This window comes from Stomoxys calcitrans, chromosome 1, assembly GCF_963082655.1.
Source record: "Stomoxys calcitrans chromosome 1, idStoCalc2.1, whole genome shotgun sequence".
Classification (NCBI taxonomy): Eukaryota; Metazoa; Arthropoda; class Insecta; order Diptera; family Muscidae; genus Stomoxys; species Stomoxys calcitrans.
In genome coordinates this window covers 191,241,306-191,255,265 of record NC_081552.1, presented here as the reverse complement: position 1 = coordinate 191,255,265, position 13,960 = coordinate 191,241,306, and positions in this window count along the sequence as shown.

Here is a 13,960-nt window from a genome sequence, read left to right as displayed (position 1 = left end):
GAAGTCTTGTAAATGGTACTCCTTGAGCGTCGTCTATGTTTGCTAGTAAATAAAGTCAAAATAAAAGAGGCCATAACCAAAGGGAAGTCCAGAATGTGGCGAATGTAAAAGTCACAATATTTGAATGCATTCTCCACATCCATATGATATGGACGCTTACCACGGAAGGAAGGGTGGCAGTTGTTTGTTTGTATGAGTGTTGATGGATTATTGCTGGAAATCACGCAAATGTTTTGGCCACATACAATTGAGGCGTTTACCAGCGTTTTTTTTATTGTGTCTGAGATAGGGTTGCGGTTTGTTTAGTTCTGAGCCTAGATTAACTGCTTGAAGAGAATTGAATTTCGAATGCACCTTGCAATTGGTTATTGGTCTACCCACTACCTTAGGATGGGTGTTATAATAATGTAGTCATTCTGTTTGCAACACCTCGAAATATTGAGCATTTAAGTTATTGCCATGTCCGTCCGTCCGTCTGTAGAAATCACGATAGCGTTCGAACGTATAAAGATATCCGCTTGAAATTGTGCACCGTTCTTAACGAAGTAGGCCAATGGGGATTGCAGATGGGCCAGGTTCAGATAAACCGATCCCCGGACTTGGCTTCTTGTGCACCCAAAAGCATCATTTTTCATCTGATTTGGCTGAAATTTGACACAAAGACTTCTGATCCGAATTTCAACATCTGTGCGAAGCATGTTCCGAATCGATTTATTTACTGATACGTATAGGCCCCATATAAACAAATCCCCGGATTTGGCTTCCTGAGGTCCTAAAACACTTAATTTTCACCTAATTTGGCTGAAGCTTGGCACATAGACTTCTGCTATGACATCCAGCCGCTGAGACAAGTATGATCTGGATCGGCCTATATACTGATATAGACCCCATATAAAGCGATTCTCAGTTTTGACTTCTTTAGCAATTAGCAGCCTGAATTTGGTTCAAATTTTTCACAAGGACTTCTGTTCTGACATCCAGCATCTGTACCAAGTATGATCCAAATCGATTGTTTCACTGATAAAGCCTCCATATAAACCGATACTCTGATTTTACTTCTTGTGCTCCTAGAAGCCTCTATTTTCACCTGACTTGGCTAAAATTTTGCACAAAGTCTTCTGTTCTGACATCCAACATAAGTGCCATATAGGATCTGAATCTGCCTATATACTGATATAGCCCCCATGTTAACTCAGTTTTGACTTCATAAGTTCCTGGAAGACTCAGTTTTCACTTGAATTAGCTGAAGTTTCGCATAAAGACTTCTGCTATGACTTCTGGCATCTGTACCAAGCATGATCTTAATCTGATATAGCCCCCATATAAACCGATCCTCTGTTTTGACTTCTTGAGCTCCTAGTAGCCTCAATTTTCACCTGATTTGGCTAAAATTTGGTGCAAAGTCTTCTGTTCTGACATCCAACATCTGTGCCAAGTATGACCCTAATCGGTCTTTAAACTCACATAGCCCCCATATACATCGATCCCCGGATTTGACTTCGTGATCACCTAGAAGCCTCAATTTGCAGCTGATTTGGCCGAAATTTAACACAAAAAGACTTTTGCTAGTCTCTGTGCCAAGTATGATCTGAATCGGTCTATATACTAATATACGCACCCTTAAATCCCGTACCCCGATATGACTCATTGAGACCACAAAAGGCACAATCGACTCCCGGTTTAATTGTTGCAAATTTGACTATGATATCATACTACTAACGGGCAGGGGTCTCAAGTAGCTATGCAAAAACGCCAATAGGGTCTTGGAATTGGCGCACAACTGGGCTAGACCTAGGGATTTCAAAGTTGACCTAGAGAAGACTGAAATCTGCCTGGTCACAGGGAATACGAAGATGGGATTTCGGGAGTCAGGGCGAAATTTTCGAAGGTGAAACTGAACTGGAGGTGTCACCATACCGAAAGAGCTGACAAATATTGGGAACTATGAGGATTTAGTGTAGGCTCGAAATAGGTGAATTCGACGATGGTCCACTGGCTCTGCAGGAGCTTCAGTAGTTTGGTGGACTGCAATGGAGAAAAAGTGCAACATAAGAATAATACAACGGGTTTAGAGAACATATAGCCTTGGCATAGGCAGGGCGATGAGGAACATGCCCACTAGGGCACTGGAGGCTATTGTAGATATACGACCCATAGACATACCGATTTAGTGTGTGAGGCGTAAGGCGGCGGGAGAATGGATAAAGTCAGGTCACACCATTGCGGTATAGTCGAAGCAACGATTGGGAACCTGGAAGGAATGAAAGAGATAGCGGATCGCATGCCAGAGACGACACTTGAGGTCGAGTACGAGGCATGGCTGTCAGCTGCATTGTCTTGGATTGGCGGAACTCTGGTATTTTCATCTGGAAGTTCATGCTACTCGGATGAATCAAAGCTAGAGGACATAGTTGGCCTGAGGTCTACATTGCGAACCTAGGGACTGAGATCTGTTTTCTACTGCCTGCTCATAATACGGTGTTGCATGCGGAGATTCGCGCAATCCTGTAATGCACGAGTTGACAAGGTGGTGTGGGTTTGAACTGAGGATATTAAGTGTAAATATCTTTGCGGACGGTAAACTGACTATCAGGCAACCGCCTTGGAGTGTACGAAGCAGATTAAAGCCTTCACTGGGGATGGTACAATCTGCATTGTTTGGGTGCCGGGCCATAGCGGAGTAAGAGGAAATGAGAAAGCAGACGAGTTAGTTGTGTAGGCCATATGTCTGCCGTCTATGAACTTGGTAAATCCGAAGCCTTTCGGGGCGACGACATCCGAGTTAAGGGCGTGGGCGATGAATGTGCATGCAAAACTGTGAAACAGCAAAACTGTCGGTAGGACGACTAAAATCCTATGGGGAGATATTGATCGTGAGAAGACGAGGCCATTACTGACTGAAAGTAAGAAGGATATCAGTATAGGTTTCGGTATCATAACGGGACACTTTGGACTACGGTCTAATTTAAACAAAGTAAGACATATGGGGAAGATGATGTGACCTTGGAGCATTTCCTATGTTCTTGCCCGTCTTTCGCGGCTAACAGATATCGCCACTTAGGTCGCCACATAATACCATAGAACTGCAGGCGGTGGTATTTTTCCGTATACCGCAAAGTATATTCACAAAAATGCGCTATTAGTATCTATCGCAACCGCAGTGGGTGCGGTGTTATGCTCAGCACACTGATATGAGTGGCGATCATTTGAATAATCGTACATTAATTTTCATGCCTCGCGTACGACCGCTTTTAACTTTGTCTTTGCCCATGGCGGTGTTATGAGTGAATGTATACTCATAAAAATGAGCTGTTGGTATCTATCGCAACCGCAGTGGGTGCGGTGTTATGCTCAGCACACTGATATGAGTGGCGATCGTTGGAATACTCGTACATTAATGTTCATGCTTCGCGTACGACCGCTTTTAACTTTGTCTTTGCCCATGGCGGTGTTATGAGTGAATATAAGACGGGGTGGAAACACACACCGCATAAATACAACACATTGACTCGAATCATTATTGCATTGTTGCTTTTGCTAGGATGAGAAAGTTCATTTATTTAAACATAAATATTTTTTTTATGTTGCTAATATTCCATTAGCCATGAACATATCATTGAGCAACAATGCAAGTTTTAGCTCAATGATAAGCGGTCTTCTTTTATAGCCGAGTTGGAATGGCGTGCCGTAGGGCGACACCTTTTGGAGAGAAGTTTTACATGGCATAGTACCTCACAAATGTTGCCACCATTAAGAGGGGATTATCACCGCTGCAAATTTTTTGATGATCTTGCCAGGATACCAACCCAGGCATTTAGCGTCATAGGCGGACATGCTAACTGTGAAGTAATTTGCTTTAATTGGATATGGCAGAACATTTGTCCATTAGCCGCACGTAGAATAGCGTTCCAAGCATCTGGATCTTCTACGCTCCTTCTATAATCTGCGACACCAAGCTTCGAGATGTCTTGATCTTTCCATCGGGCTTTTGATCATACCGATTTGCGTGTACCACCGTAATCCCCGTCAAAAGACTTCTTCGCTAAAGCTTTTTCATTCATTCGGACAACATCACCTTGACACTGAAACCGTTGGTACGTTTAACCACGCTAACGTCGTAATACAGGTTATTCAATGTCTCGTCTCCAAGCAATGTCTCGTCTGCTTTCACAAGTAGCCAAGCCTCGGAACCATATAACAAAACGGGATAATATCACTGCTTACTCAATCCAAAGGAACATCTGTTTATCAGTATTATTCTTATTCAAAACTGGTGGCATTCGTTTCGGTTACTGCGGTGTCGAGGAAGATAAAGTTGCTGACTATCTCAAAGTTGTGGTTCCCAACTTTCTTCATTTTCTTTATCGGCTCGGTCGTGCAAGGCGTTTTGGGCGTTGGTACCATCCATTTGTTTTATCTTAGTTTACTGCCAGACCCATTTTTATTGACTCCCTTTCGATTCTTTCAAAGGCTGCAGTTACTACTTCCGGTACCCGACCTATGATATCGATGTCGTCGGCATAGTCGAGTAGCGTGTGTTGTCTTGTGAGCAGAATATTAAAGAGATTACACGATAATCTGTGTCCTTACCTCGTTTGGTATTGAACGAACGGTTCGGAGACGTCCTCTCCTATTTTAACTGTGGTGCGTGTACCAGCAAGCGTCTGCAAAGTCGTAACGGTTTGATAGGCATATCAAACTCAGACATGGCCTGAAATACCTTTGAACGTATAGGGCTATCGCAAGCGGCTTTGAAGTCAACAAAAAGATGCTAGGTGTTGATTTGTCCTTCTCGGGTTTTCAGGATTTGGAGCAATGTAAATATCTGGTATATGGTTATTTTACTAGGCCGAAAGCCTTACTGATAGTGCCCAACTATTTCATTGACTTTAGATTTTAATCTTTCACCCAATACGCTCGATAGTATCTTGTATGCGATGGAGAGAAGACTTATTCTTCTTCTTTGGTTCAGTGTGAATATCTGGTTTATGTTTATTTTACTAGGCCAAAAGCCTTGCTGATAGTGCCCAACTATTTCATTGACTTTAGATTTTAATCTTTCACCCAATACGCTCGATAATATCTTGTATGCGATGAAGAGAAGACTTATTCTTCTGTAGTTGGCACATTTTGGTGTGGGGAACATAGTATGCTGAGGTTCCAATCATCGGGTATGCGTTCTTCTAGCCAGATTGCCTCAGCCTCCGGTTTTAATCCGATCAGTGGGTAACCCATCGGCTCCTGCTGCCTTATTGTTTTTCTCCCGGGTTTTTGCTAAGTAGACCTCATTTTGGCTAGGTGGTGCACATTGTATACCATCATCAGGGATTTCTTCTGGCCACTGTCATCGGATACCCGCAGCTGGGAAAAGTGTTCTTTCTTTCCATATCCTCAGCACACTATTTGTATCAGTTACCAAATTTCTTTCTTTGTCCATGTAGGAGAATATGCCTGTACCAAATCCATCGGTTTGATGTTGCATTCTTTGGTAGAATTTTCGGACTTCATTTTGATTCTTAAACACCTCGATTCGCTCACACTCACGCCTTTCGTTTTCTTTCTTCTTCCTAGGGAAGAGACTTTTTCCTCTCTCCCTTTCTCCCGATGCCTCTCCTTCGCCTTGCGCGTTGTTACTGACTGTAATGTTGTTTTGTATGTAGCATTCTGTGTATCAGTAGCTGTTTGGCAGCCTGGTCGTACCATGGCTTCCTTGGAGGAGGCATTTGGTACCCAAATTAGGATGTTGCGGCGCTTTCCATGGAATGGGCAATGAGTTGCCACTGTATCGGGACAGCGAGTGTTTTCTTGGGTCAGCCGAGTGAAGTACGTCATTGCCACCTGTTGTGGTTGCAGCTTTCCGATGTCCTGAACTGTGTAGTGTCAGATCATGCGTTTCTCGCCACAGTAAGACGCCACTAATGACAGACTGACGCATAAACCTAACCTAACATAAGGTTTCTTCAATTCCTGAAGGAAAATTGTTTTATTCATTTTTTGATAAAGTTGGTGGTTGACTCTTCTCCTCATATATTCTTACAAAATGTTTCCAACCAAATGCATTTGTTTAGCAAAAAAGGCCGTTGAACGAGGACTTAGTGTTAGCGTAGGCTACTGCGTTTGATGCATTATGTTGAATTACAGCGAATGCAAATGGTCGCGAAGGGTTACCTGTTTGTTAATTGATAAAGTTTATTGCTATGCATTGACTGATTATTTCCATACGAAAATTATTAAAACTAAAAAATCGAGCTGCATTAAGGCGTACTATGTTGCAGAGTACATAGCTTGACTAAGAATTCCGGGATTTTAACTACTCAAGGGTACGGGAAATGGGAGATACAAAGACTGTATTCCAGCAAGGAGTAGTATAAATGTTTTTCTTCTTCAGTCGCTAAGCACTGAAGACTCAGCAGTAGCCAGCCTTAAAATCGATGAGTCTCATAACTGGCTGGCTTCCCTATATATGGCACACGATTCAGAGATGCCGCCTTCAAACCTTTAGTTGCTGGTTGAAGGCGCTTCTGCAGGGAAGAAAAGCCTCATTGTAGGAAGTGAAAGCTAATGCACATCACCAGACATGGAAAAGTTCGGATGTCAACGAAAGGGGTGAGCTGCTCATCGAATATATTATAAGTTGCAATCTAGCGATTTGTAATATAGGGGATAAACCGACCTATATTTCCAGGAACAGGCAGGAGGTACAAGATATTACCTTTGCATGGGCAAATATAAGCACAAGAATATTCGACTGGGAAGTGTTGGATGACCACAGGATGATTTTTTAGCTTCTGGTTAAAACATAACACTGTCAAACATCTTAAGTTTGGTCTTTAATGTAAACATGAATCGCCCTCCATACGAACAACGCTTGCAATTTATTGAAGTTCAGCGCGCGCTTCTTCAATTTTCTTTGTGTTTAGCGACGAAGCTCATTTTTGGCTCAAGGGGTATGTAAATATGCAGAATTGTCTATTTTGGAGTGAAGATCAGCAAGAAGCATTGCAAGAGCTACCAATGCATACAGAAAAAGTCACAATTTGGTGCGGTTTATGGGCTGGTGGCATCATTGGACCGTACTTCTTCAAAGATCATGCGAATCGTAACGTAACTGTGAATGGTGGGCCCTACCGTAAGAGGATATCCAATTCTGCATAACTAGCCCAAACCTGAAATGGAATAAGAAAAGAAAACTGTGAAGGGAATAGACATAATGGTCAAGCGGATCACGAGGCCCCTGCGAGACTCGCTTGTGTCAGCATGTCCTAGAACCTAACCAAGGGCCATACAGCAACCTCAACGGTGGTTACAGAAAACTCTTCAATAGCAAAAGCCCTAAAGGGACGTCGATGAGGCTGAGCTAAGAAAATATTGGGTTGGCCAAAAAGTAATTGCGGATTTTTCAAATAGTCGGCGTTGACAAATTTTTTCACCGCTTGTGACTCTGTAATTGCATTCTTTCTTCTGTCAGTTATCAGCTGTGACTTTTAGCTTGCTTCAGAAAAAAAAAGTAAAAAAGTATATTTGATTAAAGTTCATTCTAAGTTTTATTAAAAATGCATTTACTTTCTTTTAAAAAATCCGCAATTACTTTTTGGGCAACCCAATACAAGGGCGAGTTGAGAAAGGCTTAGAGCAAATCTTGGGTGGAACTCTCCATCTCCGTGGAGTATACATCTGAGGTCTCTAGGCTAAGGAAGATCCTATCCTCGAAACCTATTACGGTGGGAAACATTCAGGAGTAAGAGAATGTATAGACAATGTCTAGGGAGGAAACACTAGAACAACTTGTTGATACAGATTTCCCGGGAAACTATCTAATGAACGACATGGCGCCAGAAGAGCTTGTCACTGATAAGCATTAGTCGGAAGATGTTGGGGAAATTGTGTGTGAGCCGAAAATCCTTTGGGCGATAACAAGTTTAGACTCCTTTAAATCGCCAAGGCCCTGATGATGTGTTACCGATTGAATTACAAGCTGTGCCCAAAAGAATGGCTCCTTGGCCTGGGAAGATATACTCTGCTTGTATCAGAACGTCATATATACCTGTGGGATGGAGGGATAAAAAGATCATTTTCATTCGAAAAGCAGGAAATTCTTGCCACACAAAGGCGAATGATTTTCGTCCTATTAGTCTGTCATCCTTTATGCTGAAGATTCTTGAGAAGTTGCTAGAAACATTTCTTGGGGCAAAGATCCCTGGAGAACGCCTGTCGCGGCAGCAGCATGCATCGAGTAAGGGTAAGTCCACTACAACAGCCCTTCACGGCCTAGTCTACATAGAGCGTTCTTTCGTTGACAACGAATACACAATAGTAGGATTTCTTGACATTGCTTTCAATAATGAAAACCGACGTCAATAATAACGGAGCTGGAGTTTCTGGGCATCAACACTACCGTTAGAAAATTTATTAATAATTTACTTGCTAAAAGATGCATTACGACAAGCTTGGAATCTCTAGATCTGAAAAAGGACAAGCAGAGGAACAATTTAAGGAGGTGTACTGTCTCCTCCACTTTGGTATGTAGCCATTAACAATATGTTATTGTCTCCGGAAGAATGGAAGAATGAAGGTGTAAAAGTGGTCGCGTATGCTGATGACGTGGCTATTGCGGTTAGGGGAAAGTTTCGCAGCACTCTTCAGGACAGCGAAATGGGCTACCGAAAGTGATCTAGGCGTCAATCAATGCAAGACATAAGCAGTTCATTTCAGCAGGAGATACAAGTTACCCACAGTGGCACCAGTCTCCTTAGGAGGAGAGAATGTTCCATTTACCAAAACCTGGATGTTTTGTTGGACAGAAAATTGAACTTAAAATCAAACATTTTAAAAAACGGCAAGAAAGGCCACTCTTGTCCTTTACACCTGCAAGGGGTCAATGGCAAAAGTTGGGGATTTAAACCGGGTGTCATGCACTGGTTATATACTGCAGTTGTCAGACCTATAATGCTATATGGTGTTGTGGTCTGGTGGACGGTGCTTCAACAATACACCTACTGTTCAATACTTACCCGAATCCAATGGATAGCTTGTTTGTACATCACAGCCGCACTGAGAACGTTACCATCTGATGTACTCATTTGAATGCTACACCTAATGTCTCTGGACATTGCGGCGAGACAAATTGCTGCGACTACTGCTGTGAGGCTTAGGAAGCTTCTCTTAGGTCATGTGGCGTCTACGGACACTGTGTTATCCTTGATACAGTGTCCGATGTTCCACGCAGTGTGGATCGCACCCTACCTGAGGCGCTTTTTTTTAATAAAAGTACTCTACCACTATTCCTGATAGAACCGATTTGAACCAGGATATCCCTGGAAATATTGGGTTGCCCAAAAAGTAATTGCGGATTTTTTAAAAGAAAGTAAATGCATTTTTAATAAAAATTAGAATGAACTTTGATCAAATATACTCTTTTTACACTTTTTTTCTAAAGCAAGCTAAAAGTAACAGCTGATAACTGACAGAAGAAAGAATGCAATTACAGAGTCACAAGCCGTTGAAAAAATTTGTCAACGCCGACTATATGAAAAATCCGCAATTACTTTTTGGGCAACCCAATAGAAGTTACATCGACTTCTACACAGATTATTCTAAACTAGACGACCAGGAGGACTTTGGGGTGTACTCTGAAAAACTAGAACTGGTCATAGCCATAGCGACCACTGCAGTGTGTATCAAGCGGATATCCTAGCAATTAAAGAAGTGGTGGAATGGCTAAGATATAATGTCACCACGGCGATCGGCTTAAATATCTTCTCAGGCAGCCATTTGAATCCTGGAGAAAGAATTTCTCAATTCAAAAAAAGACCTTGACTATTGCAGATCTCTCAATGAGTCACAGCATCAATGGTTTTTGGAACAACAACTGATTTTGGACGACCTCCACGAAATTCGTCTTGCAGTGAACTACGATCTCGGTTGAATTCACCATACCATCGATAATCACTGGTCCTTGATGAAGCTTCATCGCCAAAAATTGCAATACAAGGGTTGTACATTGCCGAAATATGAAATATGTTTGATTCTCACCAGATTCGTTGGTATGTCGCCACTGTGGTCTATGTGAGTCTTTCATGGGTTGCCACAATAACGCCCAATCCTCCATCCATCTAAAAAAATCACTATTACAGAAACATCAAAAAGAATTAATGGAACTGACAACCTCCGGTGATGACCTATGGATTCAGAACACGGTTTATGATTGGAACATGTCCAAGTCCAGAACGAAATGTCAAACTACAACCTAGTCATTCTCGATTTTAGTGAAGTACGATGGCCGAAATCCGGAATTATGGATCTTCAAAGTGGCTACCACTTCATGTTGTCGGACAATGAAATCCACCGAATAAATGGGGTTGGTCTTTTACTGTCGCCGAAAGCAAAGCCAGCTCTTCTATCATACAATGTTATATCTGAACGCATCATAACGGCAAGAATAAATTCAAAATTCCGCATGGCTATCATGCTACCCGCCAACCGAACCCAATGACGACGAAACAAAGAATCAATTCTACTCCCAACTCGACTCTTTGACACGCTCTCTACCAAAAGGAGACATTAAACTTGTTATTGGGAGATTTGAATGTCAAGGTGGATAATAACAACACGAATCTACAAGCAATCATGGAAATGCAAGGACTTGGCGACACCAGGAATTGCAATGGCGACAGATTGTTGGAGGCACAAAATTCCCCCATTAAAATATACTCAAATATACTTGGGAATCACCAGATGGAAACACCCATAATCAAAAAGACCTCGTACTTATCAGCAAACTCTTTCTGGGTTTGCTGATGGATGTGAAAACTAGACGAGAAGCCGGCAGCGACCACATGCTCTTAGTGGCTTCTCTATGTCAACGCGCAGCCGTCGTGAAAAGGACTCAGGCACAAAGTTCAACCTCTTAACCTAAAAGACACCGAATCAGCGCACGAATACAGGGCAAAATTAACGAAGAATCTGCAAAATAACACCCATACATGAGGCGACATAGCAGAAGCATGTACGTAGACGGCCACCTACATCATAGGCATTGCTCGACGATCCCAAAAGCCATGGATAAGTAACGAAACTGTAAACGAAATAAAACTCCGGAAAAGTCTACGCGACGCTCTGCTACGGACAAAATCAAGTGTTAATCAAAAATCGCGGCCTCACTGGCCAAGAGCCTAGATCGCAGAGATAAACGAATATATTTTAATATGCTGGCAGAGCAAGCGGAAAATGCAGCTAATATTGGAAACATGCATGGTGTCTACGAGTCAGTAAAACAATTGGTGAAATGACCAGTATTTCAAACCGGTAAAGGGCCCAGTCCAAAATTATTGATCACTTCCGGCGACATGTCCATGTTAAAATCGCTGGTTTAGGATCGGTCCTATGTCCTGCAGGGAAATGAGCGGCAACATAATAAGACCTACGGCAATAATAAAAGATTAGAATGGATCGAAATTAATAACACCTGAACAGCAATTAGGGTGATGGCGCGGTTTCTTGAGCTCCGAAGGACCAAAAACCGAGGACGCAAGCTCCGACATATTATAGTCTCCGGAAGAATGGAAGAATGAAGGTGTAAAAGTGGTCGCGTATGCTGATGACGTGACTATTGCGGTTAGGGGAAAGTTTCGCAGCACTCTTCAGGACAGCGAAATGGGCTACCGAAAGTGGTCTAGGCGTCAATCCGTGCAGGACATAAGTAGTTCATTTCAGCAAAAGTAAGCTCCGACCTTTTTAATCCCCCTGTGCGCCAAAAACCACGGAGGGATATATCTATGGCCCCACCCATCTGCGATGAAATTGAGGTCGTTCTGGTCTCACTCAAAAAAGGCAAATCAGCCGGCCCTGATGATTTAGCTGCTAACTGTTGCGGTATGGGCATACCCAATAGCTCAGGTGATCACCCCAATAATCCGGGAGGCCCGGGATATAAACGCTGTCCCCACGGAATGGAAGAAGGGGATCATGATCACAATTACGAAGAAGGGTGATCTCACCCAGTGTAAAAATTGGAGGGGGATTAGATTGCTAAACGCAATAAATAAAGTGATGGCAAGTCTTCTTCTGTAGCGTATTTCGCCTGCACTTGACAGCATTTTGTGGAAGGTACAGGTAGGTTTAAGGCCAGGACGTTCTTGCGCCGACCACATCAACTCTTTGCGTATCATCATTGAACAGTCTGCAGAACTTAATACACATCTATACCTTTTGCTCATCGATTTTGAGCGTACTTTTGACATAGTTTCGCGGAGTTCAATGTGGAACAGGCTGTTGGAAAAGAGCATCTCTGAAAAAATCGTGACACTAATTAGGGAGCTGTATAGGAATACTGAAGTTTCTGTTCGTTTCAATGGAAAAGAGAGCCGACCTTTCGCGATCGACAAAGGAGTGAAGCAGGGTTTTCACCGACGCTGGTTATACCCTCCACCATAGGATGGGGGGTATACTAATTTCGTCATTCTGTTTGTAACTACTCGAAATATTCGTCTGAGACCCCATAACGTATATATATTCTTGATCGTTGCGACATTTTATGTCGATCTAGCCATGTCCGTCCGTCTGTCCGTCCGTCTGTCCGTCCGTCCGTCTGTCTGTCGAAAGCACGCTAACTTCCGAAGGAGTAAAGCTAGCCGCTTGAAATTTTGCACAAATACTTCTTATTAGTGTAGGTCGGTTGGTATTGTAAATGGGCCAAATCGGTCCATAACCTGATATAGCTGCCATATAAAACAATCTTGAGTCTTGACTTCTTGAGCCTCTAGAGTGCGCAATTCTTATCCGATTGGATTGAAATTTTGCACAACGTGTTTATTTATGATATCCAACAACTGTGCTAAGTATGGTCCATATGGTCCAAATCGGTCCATAACATCATATAGCTGTCATATAAACAGATCTGGGGACTTGACTTCTTGAGCTTCTAGAGGGCGCCATTCCTATCCGATTTGGCTGACATTTTGCATGACGTATTTTATTCTTACTTTCAACTACTGTGTCAAATAAGGTTCAAAACGGTTCATAATCTGATATAGCTGTCATATAAACCGATCTGGGATCTTGACTTCTGGAGCCTGTAGAGGTCGCAATTATTGTCCGATTTGCCTGAAATTTTGTACGACGAATTCTCTCATGACCATCAACATACTTGTTTATTATGGTCTGAATCAGTCTATAGCCCGATATAGCTCCCATATAAATCGATCTCTCTATTTGACTTCTTGAGCCCCCAAAGGGCGCAATTCTTATTCGAATTGGCTGACATTATACACAGGTCTCCAACATATAATTTAAGCGTACCAAGCGTACCATATGTTGATATCGCCCAATAGCAGAGCAAATCTTTTCTTACATCCTGTTTTGCCTAAAAAGAGATGTCGGGAAAAGAACTCGACAAATGCGATCCATGGTGGAGGGTCGGTCTATCCATGTTAATTTGTGTGCAAACTACAGGTCGCAGGGTTCATCCGGTCGTCTTTAAATTTGGTACAGGCATGTTTTTCGACCTAGAGACGTAGCCTATTGAAATTGGAAAAAATCGGCTCATATTAAGATATAGCTCTCGTATATATATTCTTCCGATTTGCAGTAATAATGCAACAAAATGGTCATTTGTTAAACGATTCTCTCGAAATTTGGTAGGAAGGATTTTCTTATAACTCTCGATGTTACTTTTGCATTTATAAAAATCGGTTCAGATTTAGATATAACTCTCATGTATATATATCGGCCGATTTTCACTCCTAGAGCCACTGCAAGTGAATTTATTGACCATTCTACCAAAAATTTTGAACAACATTTTCCTCGACAACTTCCACAATATTTAAAAGGTTTGCTCGAAATCGGTTCAGATTTAGATATAGCTCCCATATATATGTTCCTACGATTTTGAGAAATATTACAATAAAGTGCTCATTTGTTAACCGATTTTCTAGAAATTCTGCGGATGATATTTTTTTGACTT